Source organism: Blennius ocellaris (assembly GCF_963422515.1).
Source record: "Blennius ocellaris genome assembly, chromosome: 16".
Lineage (NCBI taxonomy): Eukaryota > Metazoa > Chordata > Actinopteri > Blenniiformes > Blenniidae > Blennius > Blennius ocellaris.
Window position 1 is genome coordinate 25,612,253 of NC_137665.1, and position 18,329 is coordinate 25,630,581.

Consider the following 18,329-nt stretch of genomic DNA (forward strand, 5'->3'; position numbering starts at 1 on the left):
CAGCGCCGGCCTCCAGTCTTCGCCCAACACTGCTGGGTCTCAGTATGAATGAATCCTGGGTTGACCCAGGCCACCGAGCCACTACATTTGTAAGCAACATGTCCGCGTCACATACGAGTTGGACATTGAGGGAATGAAAATGCTAACGATTAATGAAAGCAAATTCATTCTCACTCGGTGCTCTTATAGCAACATGAGTGTAGTCAATGGCACCGATTACATTTGGGAAACCGGACATTGCTGCAAATTGTGCTTTTTTATTTGCCTGTTCACCCACCGCATAAGGAAACTTTATGTACTGCTGAGACAACCCAATTATACCTCCTAACACGTCTGGCATAACACGGCTAAAGGTTGGCTGGGATATCCCTGACCTGTCAGCCAATTCCCTCTGGAATGTGCCCGTTGCCAGAAACCCCAGTGTGGTGAGCATTGAAGCGGGACTGGCACGGCGTGGTTTCTGCCGGTGCTCCTCTCTACGGCTGGGCTCAATGCCGCACATAGATCCAAGAGGACGGCTCGTGGGAGTCGGAAACGGCTCATCAGCCACTCATCACTGTTGGCTAGTGGATCTTGCTGGTCTCGGAAGTTCCGCTCCCTCCGTATCCTTCCGTTGGCCACATCCTCTAATAGTTCCAAAGCAGCCATTGTGCGCCATGACGCATTGTGAATACCTGCCTTTATATACCCATCTATTAGGTGATATCTGCTACACGTGTGAGCAGATTGGCTAACAGTTCTTCAGACAAACAATAAAATATAATTATAGTCTTTCTTTGTATGGCAACAAAACACAGTTAAAAAAGTGTTTTATGCGTCATGCATTGAAAACGGAGATGAAACGAAATGGGCTATATGATATAGGATATTACACTGCATTCATATCAGTGTAAACATAATTTACCCTACTGTTGTCTTACTATTGTCTTAATCATATGTTTCCCGTGTGCACTCCGGGGAGTATGTTTGTTTATTCATTATAGAAATTTAATTTTTTACTATCCACTTCTTGCAAATAAACTGTCCATATATGAGGTTATATAACTATTTATTTTACACGATCGGTTTCACACAGTTTCTCCCGTTTCTTTCTTCTGCCATCAGTGGCGCAGTTTCTCCTTCCCCCAGTTCTGTGCGTACGCCTGGGTCAGAGTTGGCGTGGAGGACCGCACATTTTCCCGTCAAGTTCTCTTTTTATAAATCCCACGGTTTGCGTAGAGAGTGGCGTACGCATTCTTTTGTGCGTACGCAACGTTTATAAATGAGGCCCCAGGTCCTGCTGTGTAGTTCTGGGCTCATCCCTCACTGTCCTCATGATCATTGATGCCCCACGAGGAGAGCACTTGCATGGCGCTCCAGACCGAGGGAGATTGACCGTCGTCTTGAATTTCTTCTATTTTCTGATAATAGCTCCAACAGTTGTTGCCTTCTCATAGAGATGGGACGATTGACACTGAGGCGCTGAAGCCTGCTTCACTCTCATGAAGCAGGGCGCTCCGAAACGCTGCGCCGAGGCTTGTATCAAATCTCCGCGATCACGTGACCGATGATGTTCGAAGCGTCATACATCACAACGAACCACCAGAAGTGATACGACTGATTCGAAACTTTGGCGGTACTTCACTCGTTATAATGAGACGTGAGATTCCCAATGTTCCCCCCTGCTTCATTGCGTTCTGAGAGACCTCTGGCAGCGACGACTTGCCTACTTGAGTGACGGAGAATCCGAGTGGAAGAAAGCGATCCCGTGAATGGGAACACTTTGACCTGGTGTCACCCACCAAGGTAGGTGTTTTATATTATATTATAATAATGATAACAATAGTAATAATAAATATAGTCTCATGTAATTTACTTTATACGGTATTGCATAATATCTGCCTGTGACACTTCTATGAATATAATGCTTAGAGAAAATGAATGAATGTTATGATATTGTAATATTTTCAACTTCATATTATCTTGACTGTTTCAATATTTCTTAATGTTTTGTTTAATGTATTTAGGTTCAGTGCCTCATATGCTCACGAGAGCTGGTGTATGGAAACAACACCTCCTCTATGTTGCGGCATCTTTGTGCCAAGCATGAGCATGCAGCAACTTCTGAGCCGAGCACCTCAGCTGAAGGAACCCGGCTGACCCTTCTGGTATGTAAATGATCAATACAACCTAGTCTACCATTGAATCAAAATAAGATTTAATAGTTGCACACATGTAACCTAAATATTTTTCTTTCATCAGTGTCCAGGAAGCAACAGCTGGATGAGGCCTTGCTGAACCTCATCGTGAAGGATACACAGCCTGTCTGTGGTGGAGAATGAAGGCTTTGGGGCCTTTGTCCACCTCCTGGATCCAACACACACCCTCCCAGGGAGGAAGGCCCTGAAACACATGTTGGACTCCAAACACAAGTCCACCCACAACCAGGCTGTGGCAGAAGATTTGAAGGCGTCCACTATCTGTTTAACTGCAGACATGTGGACATCCATTAGCATGGATGCCTACTTAGCATTGACTGGACACTTCCTCACTGAAGAGGTCCAGCTCCAAACTGTCCTACTTGGCGTCAAGCACTTCCCACGCTCCCACACTGCAGCACAGTGCAGAGGCCAAAGTTACTCTAATGGCAGAGTGGGGAATTGGGAATAAGGTGAGGTGTCTAGTCACAGACGCAGCACCGAACATGATCGCTTCTGCCAATTTAATTAATGTGTGTCATGTGAACCGTTTTGCCCACATGTTAAATCTGGTGGTAAAGAAATCCCTGACGCAGACATCGGAACTGGATGACATTCGCACCAGGGCTTGTACAATTGTTGGACATTTCAAATCGAGCACATCAGCAAAAGAAAAGCTGTGTGAAATCCAGCGACAGACGGGCCGACCAGAGCTTGTACACCGGTGGACACCGGCTGGAACAGCACATTCTCAATGCTCCAGCGGCGGTATGAGCTGACGGAGCCTCTGGGTGCAGCACTCAGCAGCCTCAACACCCCACTCTTGCCGTTTTCCACAGAGGATTATGAAAGCATGAATCAATGCATCACAGTCCTCTCTTCCTTCCACCAGGCCACAGAAGAAATGTCCACTGAGAAGAGGGTCTCTGGATCAAAAGTCATCCCAAGTGTAAAAATGCTGAAGCACCAGATTTCCAGACAGTGTGCTTCAGTAACACACCACACCGCCAGGAACCTCGTCCAGAACATAAACACAAACCTGCCAGAGAAATGTGCCATGCTGGAAAAACTTTCTTCACCAACGCTTGCAACATTACTTGACCCTAGACTTAAAGAGGAGGGATTGTGTAACACATCAAACTGTCAGGCAGCGGTGGAAAGGCTCACCAGGGAATGTGCTAATGTGATGCCTGAGCCAGCTCTGCCACTGCCGCCTGCAGAGGGTCCGTCCAGTCAAAGCAACAGGGACCTGCTGGACGCCACATGGAGGCACAGTGGCCATCAAACTGCACCGCCAGAGGTAAACATTTTTTACTTTTTGTATTCATCTCTTGCTGAAATGATACTGATGTTATATTTGTTCTTTACTTATCCAGATATCTGAAGGACAAAGTGCTGCCCAGAGCAGAGGACCCAGTAAAACATTGGCTGCTCTAATAAACTGCACACCCACACCTTTTCACAGTGGCGATGCAATATCTTTCCCCGCCAGCATCCTCAGTGCCATGTGAGAGAATGTTTTCTAAGGCTGGCGAGATCGTCAGCCAAAGAAGAAGCCGCTTAAAGCCGAGCACAATCGAACAGATTTTGTTTTTGAATAAAAAGTTGTAAAAAAAAAAAAAGTGCACAAAAATAATAGTTCCCAAGCACATTTCCCTTATGCACACATAATAATTCCCTTGTAGCACAAGCCCATATATTCACCAATGTACATTGTTGCATTTGAAACAAACCCAGTCCCACTTTGAAGTAATTACAGGCGACACATTTAACATTTCATTAGTCAATTGACAATATACAGTAACACTTTCATGTGAGAACAATGATTCTTAGAATGAAGACACAACTGCTTAGTCGTGACTTTATTGCATTTGTGTTGGAACTGGAATCGATGCGTGAATCATTTGGAGGTTCATTGCTGCTATAATTGTAGTAGACCACTAGATGTCACTGGTTGGGCCTTTGTTTGAGGCTTTGGAGCTTCAAATCTTTTTTCGGTACAATCGGGAAGAAGCCTCAAAAGGTTCACAAGGCTTCATTTGCCAATCTCTACCTTCTCACCAAGCTGCTTGCCTATTGTCCTGTATCCCATCCCAGCCTTTTTTTCCCTGATGTCCTTGCACAGCTCTCTGGTCTTGGCCATTGTGGAGAGGTTGGAGTTTGAGTGTGGACAGGTGTCTTTTATACAGGTAACGAGTTCAAACAGGTGCAGTTAATACAGGTAGTGAGTGGAGAGCAGGAGGGCTTCTTAAAGAAGAACTAACATGTCTGTGGGAGCCTAGATTGTTACTGGTTGATAGGCCATCAAATACTTCTGTCATGCAATACAATGGAAATTATTTATCTAAAAATCATCCACTGGGATTTCCTGCATTTTTGTTTTAGATTGTGTCCCTCACAGTTGAAGAGTACCTTTAATACAAATTACAGACCTCTACATGCTTTGTCAGTGGGAAAACTTCAAAAATCAGCAGTGTATCAAATACTTGTTCTCCCCACTCTGTGTGTGTGTGTGTGTGTGTGTGTGTGTGTGTGTGTGTGTATATATATATGTATCTTCAGAAAATCTCCTGGATACTGTGAATGCAGCAGTTAGAGCGATCCCTACCACAACAATCACTGAAACCAATGAGCTGATTGTATCAAATACTTGTTCTCCCCACTCTGTGTATATATATATGTATATATATATATATATATATACAGTACAGACCAAAAGTTTGGACACACCTTCTCATTCAAAGAGTTTTCTTTATTTTCATGACTATGAAAATTGTAGATTCACACTGAAGGCATCAAAACTATGAATGAACACATGTGGAATTATATACTTAACAAAAAAGTGTGAAACAACTGAAAATATGTCTTATATTCTAGTTTCTTCAAAGTAGCCACCTTTTGCTTTGATCACTGCTTCACACTCTTCATTCTCTTGATGAGCTTCAAGAGGTCGTCACCTGAAACGGTCTTCCAACAGTCTTGAAGGAGTTCCCAGAGATTCTTAGCACTTGTTGGTCCTTTTGCCTTCACTCTGCGGTCCAGCTCAGCCCAAACATCTGGATTGGGTTCAGGTCCGGTCCAGCTCAGCCCAAACATCTGGATTGGGTTCAGGTCCGGTCCAGCTCAGCCCAAACATCTGGATTGGGTTCAGGTCCAGTCCAGCTACGCCCAAACATCTGGATTGGGTTCAGGTCCGGTCCAGCTCAGCCCAAACATCTGGATTGGGTTCAGGTCCGGTCCAGCTCAGCCCAAACATCTGGATTGGGTTCTGGTCCGGTGGCTGTGGAGGCCAGGTCATCTGGCGCAGCCCCCCATCACCCTCCTTCTTGGTCAAACAGCCCTGACACAGCCTGGAGGTGTTTGAGGTCATTGTCCTGTTGAAAAATAAATGATGGTCCAACTAAAGGCAAACCGGATGGAATAGCATGCCGCTGCAAGATGCTGTGGCGCCATGCTGGTTCAGTAGGCCTTCACTTTTGAATAAATCCCCAACAGTGTGACCAGCAAAGCCCCCCCACACCATCACACCTCCTCCTCCATGCTTCACGGTGGGAACCAGGCATGTAGAGTCCATCGTTCACCTTTTCTGCGTCGCACAAAGACACGGTGGTTGGAACCAAAGATCTCAGATTTGGACTCATCAGACCAAAGCACAGATTTCCACTGGTCTAATGTCCATTCCTTGTGTTCTTTAGCCCAAACAAGTCTCTTCTGCTTGTTGCCTGTCCTGAGCAGTGGTTTCCTAGCAGCTATTCTTCCATGAAGGCCTGATTCACACAGTCTCCTCTTAACAGTTGTTCTAGAGACGTTTCTGCTGCTAGAACTCTGTGTGGCTTTGACCTGCTCTCTAATCTGAGCTGCTGTTAACCTGCCATTTCTGAGGCTGGTGACTGATGAACTGATCCTCCGCAGCAGAGGTGACTCTTGGTCTTCTTTCCTGGGCCGGTCCTCATGTGAGCCACTTTCTTTGTAGCACTTGATGGTTTTTGCGACTGCACTTGGGGACACTTTCACAGTTTTCCCAATTTTTCGGACTGACTGACCTTCATTTCTTAAAGTAACGATGGCCACTCGTTTTTCTTTAGTTAGCTGCTTTTTTCTTGCCATAATACAAATTCTAACAGTCTATTCAGTGGGACTATCAGCTGTGTGTCCACCTGACTTCTGCACAACACAACTTATGGTCCCAACCCCATTAACAAGGCAAGAAATCCCACTTATTAAACCTGACAGGGCTCAACCTGTGAAGTGAAAACCATTTCAGGTGACGACCTCTTGAAGCTCATCAAGAGAATGCAGAGTGTGTGAAGCAGTAATCAGAGCAAAAGGTGGATACTTTGAAGAACCTAGAATATAAGGCGTATTGTGTGAATCTACAGTGTCAATAGTCATGAAAATAAAGGAAACTCATTGAATGAGAAGGTGTGTCCAAACTTTTGGTCTGTACTGTATATATATATATATATATATATATATATATATATATATATATATATATATATATATATATATATATATATATATATATATAATGAATGTATATTGATGTTATTTTAGAGCAGAGATGGCTGGCCTACAGGACAGCACAGATGCCCTCATCCTGGCTGCACAGGAGCAGGCTCTGAGCACCACAGCCATAGAAGCCCAGATCTACCACACCAGACAAGACCCAAGGTGTAGACTGTGCAAAGAGGCACCTGAGACAATCCAACACATAATTGCAGGGTGCAAGATGCTGGCTGGGAAAGCATACATGGAACGCCATAACCAAGTGGCTGGCATAGTGTACTGAAACATCTGTGCGGAGTATGGTCTGGAAACCCCAAGGTCACAGTGGGAGACCCCCCAAAGGTGATGGAGAATGACCGAGCCAAGATCCTGTGGGACTTCCAGATACAGACAGACAGGATGGTAATGATTAGTAATGAACCAACCAGACATCGTGGTGGTTGATAAAGGGCAGAGGAAAGCTGTGGTGGTGGATGTAGCAATACCAAGTGATGGTAACATCAGAAAGAAGGAACATGAGAACCTTGAGAAATACCAAGGGCTCAGAGAGGACCTGGAGAGGCTTGGAAGGTGAAGGTGACAGTAGTGCCCTCGGGGCAGGAACCCCCAAACTGGAGGAGTGGCTACAGAAGATCCCTGGAACAACCTCGGACATCTCAGTCCAGAAAAGTGCAGTACTTGGAACAGCAAAGATACTGCGCAGGACCCTCAAGCTCCCAGGCCTCTGGTAGAGGACCAGGACCCTCAAGCTCCCAGGCCTCTGGTAGAGGACCAGGACCCTCAAGCTCCCAGGCCTCTGGTAGAGGACCAGGACCCTCAAGCTCCCAGGCCTCTGGTAGAGGACCAGGACCCTCAAGCTCCCAGGCCTCTGGTAGAGGACCAGGACCCTCAAGCTCCCAGGCCTCTGGTAGAGGACCCGAGCTTGGAATAGAAAAACAGGTGACCGCCCGCGGAGGGCGAGAGGGGAATTTTATATATATATATATATATGTGTGTGTGTACAGGTTCATCTGAGAGGCAACAAATAGTGATCTGACCCAAAAATATCACTGGACTTGAACAAAAGCTGCTGCATCTCTTTTTCGAATAATTTTAGTATAACTCGCATAGTCGGTCACATCTCTCCAGATTATATGTCAGGTTTCCTCATGTTTCATGTTTTGTTTCCTGTTTTATTTTGAAATTACTCACCTCGGTCTCAGGTTTGTCTTCCTTCCCCTCCATCTTGTGTGCCTCACCTCGTGTTTTCAATTAACCAACGATCTCCTCCTTCTGTGTTCTCCCATTGTTGTGTCCACCTGTGTCTCGTCTTGTCTGAGTATTTAGTCTGTATTCTCCCTTCCTCCTGTGCCAGTTCATATGTGTTATAGAAAATCTGACCTACATGTGTGGAGTCTGACTTATCACAGACGTCTCCTGTTCTCGTCACCCCAGGATACTACTGATAAACTAATCAGGATTGTTTTTATTGCAGTTTACGATGACGTCTAAGAACTATATTTGGGTGCCAGAGCCAGGCCTTGAAGGAATGTGATTAGGATGATACAGCTTTATACACGGAAGAGGGGAGTGTGCAGGAGGAGGATTGTCAGAATGTGTGTGCGTGTGTTTGCGTGAAGACCTGTTGAATGTCTCTCTGTTGTCATGTGTGGGAGCGTTCCGGCTACATATCTGAATAAATTCCCTGTTCAAGCATCTCAAACCTCCGTGTTTCAAGTCTTCCTGTACCAAACCGAGCATCACAGAAGAGCACCAGGATATCCATTACAATGTGTCTTTGTCACTACGTCCCAGCATTTTCCTGTCTGACTCCCTGTTGCTAATCTCAGTTCTGCTTGTAGATTTTCTCCTTGTTTCACCCTCTGGATACCTCCGCCTCAATAAAACCCTTGAATTGTCCTCCTGCCTCAAGTCCTGCATTTGGGTCTTTTCCGTCTGTGCATAGTTCTTGACATAGTCCTGATCTACTAAAAACATCCAGAAACTTGATATTGCATGCACACGTGTGCAAGCGGTTGTACTGAAGAGTTGCATGTGACATCACAAGTCACAATCAGTGTTATACTTCATGATGATGGAACATTGTTCCAAATCCTGCAAAACACTTGGACTATTTATGTGCAGAATGATTTACAACAACTGAAAATGTTAAAGAATCCACCTGTTTTAAAGCTTCTTTTTTTTTAAAGGTAAATCAGCAAAGCCTTTAGCAGAGAGGCTGCAGTTATTGCTTTCAGTGACATTTTCTTCAGGTGGTTTTATGATAAGATGTTTTCTATGTTGTGCTTCTTTGTATTACTTACCACTTGCAACTGTTGTGTCTAATACAGGCCCTTTTTTGAAAACCTGTTTGTGGATGACACAACATGATATTCTCTTAAATTTATATAGCATCTTGGTCAATACAGGTATTGAGTTGTGTCCCACAAATTTGTATGCATCATGCTTGGTATGAGGTTTTCTATGTTGTTGTTGGTGGGTCCAGGTGGAAGAGGTGACGGCTACTCAGCAGAGGATGATGAAGGTGGGTTTCAGGCTGGTGTATCTAAGCAGTGGTTGAAGCTTCCCTTGTTGACAGGTCAGCTGAACTGATGTGCAAATGTGTGTTCAATGGCTTGGCAGTCAGGAAATTCAGAGCTTCTGCATTTTGGCTTTTACACCAGTGGCCGTATTCACGAAGCATCCTAAGGCTAAAAATAGCTCTTAGTGACGTCACTCTTAAGAAAACTCTTAGAATTCCTCGAAATGTAAGATTTTTCTTAGAATTTTTCCTTACTAAGATAAGGAAGCATCTTATGCCCTAAGAGGACTCCTAAGGTGGAAAACCATTGAAAGTAGTGAGGAGGACTTTAAGAAGTCTACATAAGTGCCTTAAACAGACAAGATGGCACAAAGAAGGAAAGAGGTACTCCGTTTGTTTAACGACCGTGATTTAATTACACGCTACCGGCTTGATCGTGCTGGAATTATGTTTGTCATCGACCTTGTCAGAGATGATCTTACTTCACAGACACAGCAAAGCGACGGAATAACGCCCGAGATGAAGGTGATCACGACATTGCGGTACCTGGTGACAGGGACAATGCAGCAGTGTAGCACTGATGACTTGGGTCTGTCTCAACCCTCCGTCAGCAGTGATCAGTCAGACCATAGTGGCACTTTCACATCCCCACATTGTTGCACCATTAATTCACTTCCCACTGGATGGTCACTCGTTGCAGGCAAACAAAGGGTCATTCATGGACATAGCGGGTTTCCCAGGTGTTGTTTGTGTCATTGATGGTGTCACATCCACATAACGCCACCGTCACAAGATGAGCTGTTTATGTAGACCGAAAACGCTGCCACAGCATCAACACACAGATTGGTTTTAATGTGTGATTGTGGACGTTGTGGCCAAATGGCCCGGCTCAACGTACGACTCCTGTCTGAGGGCTGAGACGCTCTTTGAAGAACGGTACGGTCCAATTGGCTGCCACCTGTTAGGAGACAGTGGTTACCTTGTAAACATTGGCTTCTCACTCCATACCTTCGTCCAGAAGCAGGACCACAACTGAATTACAACAGGGAATGTCAATAATGAGAAATTATAGCCTATAATGCATTGACATTAAGGAGCAGTTGGATTGTCTTATTACTTTAAATGTCTCCCGAAAAAATGTTCAGTCTGTGATTAATTGCCATTTCTAGCTTTTGTGTGCAACTGCTTTATTTTTTGTTTTGTTTGTGCACAGGGCCCATAAGAAAACACAAGCATTGGTCAAGCGGGGTATTCGACCGCTGAAACGCAGGTCTGCCAAATAATAATCTCCTGTGCAGTACTGCACAATAGCTGCAAGGCCAGCTTCCTCCCAGAACCTCCCGAGGATGAGCAGGACAGCGGTGATGATGAGAATGTGCGGCAACTGCCACAGGATTTACACAGTTGTACTTTAGATCATTTCCAATCAGTGATTGCATTGAATCAACATATACGTAAACAGTGAAACATGTTCGAGTAATTCACGAGATGCATCATTTATTTGTCAGACAATTTATTTTTCAAATGCTCAATTTTGAGCTGGTAATACTCCTCCTGCAGTAGAAGGACTTTTTTGTGTTGTTTAAGAATGTCCATCTCTGCTTCCAACTTCTCCTGCAGGGTTGGGGAGGAAGCAGGGGGAAGAAGAGGAAGAAGAGGAGGAGGTGGCATCTCAGGCTGAACATGGTCCTGTGATGTGGAAGACCTCGGATCCTCTGACGGCTCAGAGCTGTCCAGAAGAGACAATAATCAGCCTTGATTATCATTATTGCTGTTTTTTTAATTTATTTTCCTGCATTCCACATGGCTACATAAAACCTTAAAAATATCATTGAGTTCCATTTTATTTATATTACACCAATTACAACAAGTTGTGTCATAGCGCTCATCACAATATATAGGATTTGTCAGAGAAAACCCAACAAATCCACCTGAAAATAGACGATGGATCCGACTGTAAATATTTGTTTTCATTTTTCATACAGAAACAGTACACCAAGCAGAGACAAAAACAAACACCCCTTTAAAACATTACTTTTTTCACACCTTTAACAAAATTGTATGCATTTGTGGTCAGTGCCACTGATTACATAAACAGACATCTTTCCTTTCTCTTTCTATTTCTGTCATCTTGTCTGTTTAAGAAACTCTTAGGGTTCTTAGAAGTTCTCCTCACTACTTCTAGTGGTTTTCTACCTTTAGGAGCACTCTTAGGGCTTAGGATGCTTTGTGAATTACTTTTATCTTAGTAAGGAACAATTCTAAGAAAAGTCTTACATTTCGAGGAATTCTAAAATTTTTCTAGAGTGACGTCACTACGAGCTACTTTCAGCTTAAGGATGCTTTGTGAATACGGACAAGGAGCTCAGAGTGTCTTCCTCTCTAACAACCAATCACAGCTTTCAGCAGACTGCATCAAACCTGGCAACGGTGTCAACCACACCTCCTCACTAACATAAAAGTTGCCTTCAGCTGCTTGCTGAGAGTTACTCTTAGACACCTCCTAAGTCACTTTTAAGCTAAGAATTCCTTGCTAAGGGACTTTTAGGCTAAGATAAGAGTTCCCTGAGACGTTTCGTGAATACAGGCACAGGAGTTGATTGACGTCTTCCCCTTAAATCATTGTCGTATTTCCCTCAAAAAATGAGGAAACTCATCCAGTACATGCTGAAGTGAGAGAGTGAGTGAGTGGCTGGTGGTCATTCTACTCCAGCTATATACGTAGTTTACCACCATCGAGTAAGGAGTGAATGAATAGTACAATGTAAAGTGTCCTGAAAAGCACAATATAAAACCCACATATTATTATTATTAATTGTGCCTGCCTCTGTAAGAGGCGTCGCACAATTATTACAATCCTGGGAAAGTGCCGTTTTTTTTTTTTAAATTGTGCCTGCCTCTGTAAGAGGCGTCGCACAATTATTACAATCCTGGGAAGGCGCCGTTTTTTTTAATTATTATTATTCTGCCGCAATTTACGGAACCCTACTAGTCCCACACCGTTTGGCGTACATAGACAATGATATATCGAAACGTGCGCAATTATCGGGATCGGTGCGGATCTATTCAGATTTTGGATATCGCAAACATTTCGAGGCCAAGACTGAACATTTTTTATCGCAAACGGTTTACGAACAAAACGTAAAAAACGGGGAAAATTTCTCTCATAGACTTGAATGCGATTCCGGAAAGAAATTCACACAAAATCACACTTTTCCCAAGCCACATCACGTCGCCAAATTTTACATCCGCTTAACATGGGAGCCAAGAAAAAACAGAAAAAAAATCACACTTTTTCCGCGCCACATCACGTCACCACATCTTCAGCTACAGACTCCAACTTACTCTTAAAACGTTGCCGCACTTGTCCTCTATTCACATATGTCCTCAGATTTCTCACAAGTTTTACCAAATTTCAACTGTGAGCCTTCGAATGTCATCAACTTTTCCCTCCTTTTTCCAGTTTTGTATGGGTGTGTATGTGGAAAAGTTAGAGTGAAAAGATTTCTGTCAGGGTGAGAGAAACTGCCGTTTTCCAAAAAAAAAAAAGTTTTTATCTCGTCGCCACGGCCACATTTCTTCGTTTTTCTCAACATATTATACATCAAAATGTAGCCACAGGCCTTGTGCTTCTCACGAGGGGACACTTTTGTCTCAGAGAGACACGGTTCTCCCTCCAGGGGACTTAATTGATAGGGAGCGCAGGATTTTGTCTCATCCGCGCCAATACATTTTGACGAGTCATTTTCTCCCTAAATCCCCAAAGTTCAGCCATTTGTTTCAAGTCCTCACGGGGAGACGGAACCTCGTGAGGACACGAAAACCACACCGCACGTCCTTCAACTTCTCCCGGCGCCCACGGTGAATTTTTCACCCAAGTGTCACGGTTCTCCAACTATAAGCAGTGTTCGGGACCTGCGTTTGTGCTTAAACACCTTCTTCCCTCAGATAAGATCTCATAGTCTCTGCCACCTGCAGCAGCCTGTCAATCAGGAGCCGGCTCCATGACATCACACAAGCTGCTCCCAATCTGCCTGGCAACACACACGGCTCCTCTGATTGGCTGGACCAGTAACATGATGGCTGACCACACAGTACTCACACACACACAGTAGCTTAGGCACCACACTTTTCAATGCATTTTAATGCTGATGGCAATGACTCAGCATCAACACTTGCTAGCATGCCAATTAGCATGCTACAAAGTTTGTTCAATTGAGCCTCATGGAGGCGCTGTGATCACGGCGCACTAGCTAATTAGCCGCCGTGCTAAGCTAATTGGCTTAGCATCTCAGAATGTGACGTAACTCCAGATTCCAGGTCAGCCACACCTGGGACGTATCCTCTGCGCTTTTCAGGCAAATTGCAGGTGTTAGCATTGCATGCTAACAAGTTTGTTCAAATGAGTTGAAATTTGGAGGGTGGACTCGTGGTGGCGCTGCAATCGAGAATCACTAGCTAATGACATGGTTTCCACGTACTTAAATCGCTGGTGTTAGCATCGCATGCTAACAAGTTTGTTTAAATGAGCTGAAATTTGGAGGGTGGCCTCGTGGTGGCGCTGCGATCGAGAATTACTAGCTGAGCACATGGTTTCCACGCACTTAAATCACTGTTAGCTGTTAGCATCTCATGCTAACAAGTTTGTTCAAATTAGCTGAAATTTGGAGGGTGGCCTCATGGTGGCGCTGCGATTGAGAATTACTAGCTGACCACATGGTTTCCATGTATTTTTCACCCTGCCGCTGCCTCGCTCGGCAGCAGGGGGCGGCAGGTGGCAGGCACAATAAAATTTCCGCGGGAATTTTCTAGTTAATAATTACAGCACACGTTTCTTGATGTATTCCATCACTTTCTTACCGCTATGACGTGCACGCTCCACAGTGTCTTATGAACCTCCTGGCTCCGTCACTCTCCTGCTCCTCCTCGGCATGAAGCAGCGACACCGGAGTGTTTCAGTCCCTCCGCCGCAGACTAGAGTTTCTCCCACCTGGATCCAATGTCCGCGTCTTTCAGGAACAAAACTCTGAACTGTTAAACGTTGGAATCAAACGGGGACGAGTGGAGGAGGAGAAGCAGGCTGCATGCGTCTTGTAAACAAGTCCTGACACGTCATTGTCGGTGTGACGTCACATCCGGTTCCTGTTCCCAGACGCGATGCAGGCGCCATCTTGGTCAGGTCACCCGCCGCCTCTGATGCATTGATTTGTATCGTGGAAGACGTAATCCGCCTGTAAGAATCATTACTCTCCTAATTTTCACACAAGAAAATATGATGGTTAATGCTGAATTGCTTTGTATTATGTTTTTGGGACTTTTTTGATGACTGATGTATGATGTGTCAATTTAATCCATGTCTCATGTCTACTTTTAGAAACAGACAGACAGAGACTCAGAGACATAGGGCCCTTACATACACACCAACAGTGTACACACACACACTCACACCTACAGACAGACAGACAGACAGACAGACAGATCCACTCACTCATTCACAGACAGACAAGACAGACAGACACACAGACACACAGACACACAGACACAGATCCACTCACTCACTCACTCACTCACTCACTCACTCACTCACTCTCAACCTCTCTCACTCTCTCACTGACTCACTCACTCACAGACAGAGAGACAAGGCCCTATGGCCCTCAAATTCATGTTGGTGGAAGTTTTTGAAAAACCTTTATTGTTCCATAAGTGCTGTGTCATACACACCAGAATTGAGGTAAGACCAGATTCCAGATCGGGGGCACCTGGTAAGTACCTCACTGAGATTTTCAGGTGGATCCGCTAGCTTGCGGCCTAGCATGTCCGTTAGCATGCTAGCAAAAATTGTCTGATTAAGCTGAAATTTGGTAGATGGCCTAATGGGGGCGCTGCGGTCACGAATCACATGCTAATTAGCTGGTTTTGATGCCGTTTTTTCAAAATAAAAGTATTTTTTTTAAACTTAAAAAATTATAATTAACCGGTCTAGAGGATCATGCCCAACCCGACGGGCAGTCTTTTGCGAGGTCCCGTCCAATGCTGCTTGCAGCTTTAATTTGTTCGTTTTTCTTTCACGGATAAATCCCTCAATTTAGGAATGTCGTAGAGAAATGCAGCGAATACGAAATTTGTTCGTCTACTCGAGACCTACAACTCACGCACTCTAACCTTTGATCTAACTCCAACAGGAAGTCCACTATTTGCCTTTCAAAGTAAGGTTTTCGCCAAAAAAGGCCCAAACAGCAAATTTAACTCGAAATAGGGCGATACAAATACAAAAATAGAGGAGATTGTTTACTCCAAATTTTTTTCAGGGAAATTTTCTTACCTAGTCCGGTTTCGTTTTTATTAGCCATCACAGCTCCCCACCCCGAAATCGGTTTTCTGCCTTCTTCCATCTAATAACATGGGGAGACGGAAAATTCTCCTCCAAAAACACCGATAAAAACACCCCAAACTACTCCCGACTGTTTGCAAACCGTGACTCTCAGCCACAAACCAAGCACATCGTCACGGCCACGAGACCCTGCTGAACAAGAGGATGTAACATGTTGGGAAAATTCCAAAACAAGTCCCCTTTATGACGAGTTAAAGCGACAGAGTAAAAACATTTTCGTCCGAGAATTTTCAATTGAATCTTAATGGGAAAAATCGGGCGTGGGTGCCAAACAGCGCCCCCTGGTGTCCAAGGTTTACCTCTGACTGTTTCCAAACCCACACAGTCTGAAAGATGACAAAAATTCCTACAAAATGATGGTATTTTTATCCACATACTCCCCCGATAAGTATGGATTCAGAGCAGTTGTTTCCTAAATCTTGTAAATAAAATCACTCAGCTTCACTCTAGCTCTGACAGCCAAAGTGACCTGCACCTGCAGTGACATTCTACACTGTGATTGCGCAATCCTGCTCCGGGGCACCGGGGGAGGGGGATGGGGAGGGGGAGGGGGAGGATCACAGTGAGATTTTCAGCTGGATCAGATAGGCCTAGAATGCCCGTTAGCATTCTAACAAACATTGTCCGATTGAGCTGAAATTTGGTAGGTGGCCAATCCCCAAATCCCCAAAAACTGCGCAGAAAAAGTCCCATGCAAAGCGGATGAGAGGCTCCTCATGGAGGAGATCAAAGGAGCCACTGTCTGTTGCCATGGATATGCTGCATGGATCAGTGCTTCCCTACTGGGTATGACATCACTGGGTGTGGCTTTGGTCTGAGGGCTTTCAATTCAAGATGAAAGTGAGACCATATGATGTCATCACATGGTCTATATAAAGGAGAGGCCAGCTTGGATCTCCACATTTGAACTGTGGAGCTGTAAAGACAAGCAAGGAGCTGCAACATTAACCACAACGGTGATAGTTGTATTCTACAGATAAAAAAGTTAGAAAACCCTGCCTTTGATTCTTGCCCTGGCCTTACTCGTGAGGACACAATGGTAAAGCATCGCGTCCAAGAACTCATGAAGTCCTTCAAGGAAGTATTCCAGCCGAAAAATACTTCAAACTGCCCGGAAATACAGAAAACTAAAGAGGAGCTCCAGAGACTGGTGAGTCTCCAGATGGTCTCTAAAGCGTTGGAGGAAGACAGATGGAAGAAGACGGAGGCGTCTTCAGAAAGCTGCTCAGCTCAGAGGACAGAGACGGTCCTCAGTCAAGGACACAAGGCGGAATTCCCGGAGAAAGTCGAGAGTCTCTGCAGAATGCTCGAGCGCTGCTGTGAAGAGCCTGTGAAGAACCCCAAGACTCAGTATGAGACAGTCATGCATGAGAAGGAGAACCTCCAGACTCAGTATGAGACAGTCATGCATGAGAAGGAGAACCTCCAGACTCAGTATGAGACGGTCATGCATGAGAAGGAGAACCTCCAGACTCAGTATGAGACGGTCATGCATGAGAAGGAGAAGCTGCAGACTCAGTATGAGACGGTCATGAATGAGAAGGAGAAGCTCCAGACTCAGCATGAGACAGTCATGCATGAGAAGGAGAACCTCCAGACTCAGTATGAGACAGTCATGCATGAGAAGGAGAACCTCCAGACTCAGTATGAGACGGTCATGAATGAGAAGGAGAACCTCCAGACTCAGTATGAGACGGTCATGAATGAGAAGGAGAACCTCCAGACTCAGTATGAGACGGTCATGAATGAGAAGGAGAACCTCCAGACTCAGTATGAGACGGTCATGAATGAGAAGGAGAACCTCCAGACTCAGCATGAGATGGTCATGAATGAGAAGGAGAACCTCCAGATTCAGTATGAGACGGTCATGAATGAGAAGGAGAACCTCCAGACTCAGTATGAGACGGTCATGAATGAGAAGGAGAACCTCCAGACTCAGCATGAGACGGGCATGAATGAGAAGGAGAACCTCCAGACTCAGTATGAGACGGTCATGAATGAGAAGGAGGACCTACAGACTCAGTATGAGATGGTCCTCTATGAGAAGGAGAACCTCCAGACTAAGTTTGAGACGCTCCTCTATAAGCTGGAGGACCTCCTGACTCGGTATGAGGTGGTCTTCCATGAGAAGAAGACCCTCCAGACTCGGTATGAGACGGTGCAGGCTGAGAATAAGAACCTGTCTGCACAGTACAAACTCTGGCTGCATGAACAAATTCAGCGCTTCTTGGCTGAGACCATTAGGTGGTGGCAGGACAACATGAAGGCCCTCCAGACTCAGCATGACCTGTATGAGAAGGAGGAACTGGTCACTGAGATGGCGCTCATCCAATATGAGTATGAAATCTTGGAGGGTGAGAACAAGTTGCTGCAGGACGAAAACAAGTTCTTAGAGAAGGAGCTCTTTGTCCAGAAGAAGAAGAACAAGAGGGGGTTCTGGAGCCGGCTCTTCAACAGACACTGAACAACAGCGACACAGAGACGGTGGGAGAAGGTTCCAGAGGGACTGCAAGAAGACAACAAGAGGGAGGGATGGAAGGAAGAAGACAAAAAGAGGGAGGGACGGAAGGAAGAAGACAACAAGAGGGAGGGAAGGAAAGAAGAAGACAAAAAGAGGGGTGGACGGAAGGTCAAGAGGGACGGAAGGTATTACCATTATTACGGAATTGTACTACCATTGAGAACCTGATAATATTTATTTATTGATCTGTATAAACCACTGTATGAGTTG